General features: G+C 37.4%; 1 protein-coding gene across 1 annotated transcript in view; it reads right to left on the reverse strand.

Annotated features, from left to right (window-relative positions):
• The window catches only part of COL4A6 (collagen type IV alpha 6 chain), a 339,968-nt gene that overhangs the window by 81,949 nt on the left and 255,588 nt on the right, over positions 1–2,431 (reverse strand). The gene's annotated exons all lie outside the window — the stretch shown is intronic.

A 2,431-nucleotide genomic window follows, 5' to 3' on the forward strand; every position in this document is an offset into this window, starting at 1 on the left:
CCAAAACCAGGAAAAGAACTAAAAAGGAGAATTTCAGACCAATTTCACTAATGAATATACATGCAAAAATTCTCAACAAAATCTTAGCCAATAGATTACAGCTTATCATCAAAAATATCATACATCATGATCAAGTAGATTTCATCCCAGGGATGCAAGGTCAGTTTAATGTACACAAGTCTATAAATGTTATTCACTGTATCAACAGAGGTATAACCCAAGACTATATGATCCTCTCAATTGATGCAGAAAAAAGCATTCAATAAAATCTAGCATTTTTTTCTAATTAGAACACAGAAGAGTATGGGCATACATGGCATATTTCTGAAACTGATTGAAGCTATCTATGATAAACCCACAGCTAATATTTTACTGAATGGAGTAAAACTGAAAGCTTTTCCTCTCTTAACTGGAACCAGACAAGGTTGTCCTCTGCCACCATTACTATTCCACACAGTGCTGGAAGTTCTAGCCAATACAATTAGGCAAGACAAGAAAATTAAGGGCATCTAAATGGGAGCAGAGGAGGTCAAACTCTCCCTCTTTGCTGATGATATGATCTTATACTTAGAGAACCCCAAAGACTCAACCACAAGACTCCTGGAAGTCATCAAAAAATTCAGTAATGTCTCAGGATATAAAATCAATGTCCACAGTCAGTTGCCTTTGTATATGCCAATAGCAGCCAAGATGAGAGGCTAATTAAGGACACAACTCCCTTCACCATAGCTTCTAAGAAAATGAAATACCTTGGAATATACCTAATAAAGGAGGTGAAGGAACTCTATAAAGAAAATTATGAAATCCTAAGAAAGGAAATAGCATAGGATATTAGCAAATGGAAGAATATACCATGCTCATGACTGGGAAGAATCAACATTGTTAAAATGTCTATACTTTCCAAAGCAATCTACCTATTCAATGACATTCCTATTAAAATACCAACATCATACTTTCAAGACTTGGAAAAATGATTCTACGTTTTGTATGGAACCAGATAAAACCCCGTATAACTAAGGCAATTCTTAGTAATAAAAACAAAGCTGGGGGCATCACCATACCAGAATTTAGGCTGTACTACAAAGCCATAGTGGTCAAGACAGCATAGTATGGGCACAAAAATAGAGACATAGACATTTGGAATTGAATAGAAAACCAGGACATGAAACTAACATCTTACAACCCAACCACCTAATCTTCGATAAACCAAACAAAAACATACCTTGGGGGAAAGACTCCCTATTCAATAAATGATGCTGGGAGAACTGGATATCCACATGTAAAAGACTGAAACTGGACCCACACCTTTCCCCACTCACAAAAATTGATTCAAGATGGATAAAGGACTTAAATTTAAGGCATGAAACAATAAAAATCCTCAAAGAAAGCATAGGAAAAACACTGAAAGATATCGGCCTGGGGGAAGACTTCATGAAGAAGACTGCCATGGCAATTGCAACAACAAAAATAAACAAATTGAAATTAAACTGAAAAGCTTCTGTACAGCTAAGGAGACAACAACCAAAGCAAATAGACAACTTACACAATAGGAAAGGATATTTGCATATTTTGAATCAGACAAAAGCTTGATAACTAGAATCTATAGAGAACTCAAATTAATACACATGAAAAAAGCCAACAATCCCATATATCAATGGACAAGAGACATGAATAGAACCTTCTCTAAAGAAGACAGATGAATCCCTAATTATTAGAGAAATGCAAATCAAAACCACTCTGAAATACCATCTAACCCCAGCGAGAATGGCCCACATCACAAAATCTCAAAACTGCAGATGCTGGCGTGGATGTGGAGAGAAGGGAACACTTTTACACTGCTGGTGGGACTGGAAACTAATACAACCTTTTTGGAAGGAAGTATGGAGAACCCTCAAAGAACGCAAGCTAGACCTCCCACTTGATCCTGCAGTCCCCTTACTATGCATCTACCCAGAAGGAAAAAAATCCTTGTGTCATAAGGACACTTGCATTAGACTGTTTATTGCAGCTCAATTTACAATCCCCAAAATGTGGAAACAGCCTAAATGCCCACCAAGCCAGGAATGGCTTAACAAGGTGTGGTATATGTATACCATGGAATACTATTCAGCCATTAAAAAAATGGAGACTTTACAGCCTTTGTATTAACATGGATGGAAGTGGAACACATTATTCTTAGTAAAGCATCACAAGAATGGAGAAGCATGAATCCTATGGACTCAATTTTGATATGAGGACAATTAATGACAAGGGGAGGGGATAAGTAGAGAGAGGAAGAGGGAGGGAGGAATGAGGAAGGGATTAGCAGAGAGAGGGAAGGAGTGAGGGTGTCTTACCTTTGGGGGATAAGATACGATTGTAAGAGAGACTTTACCTAACAAATGCAATCAATGAAAACTGGTTTCTTGTACCCTCAATGAATCCTCAACAG

The sequence above is a fragment of the Otolemur garnettii genome, unplaced genomic scaffold (assembly GCF_000181295.1).
Source record: "Otolemur garnettii isolate 467f Iridium unplaced genomic scaffold, OtoGar3 scaffold00155, whole genome shotgun sequence".
In the NCBI taxonomy this organism is placed as follows: domain Eukaryota; kingdom Metazoa; phylum Chordata; class Mammalia; order Primates; family Galagidae; genus Otolemur; species Otolemur garnettii.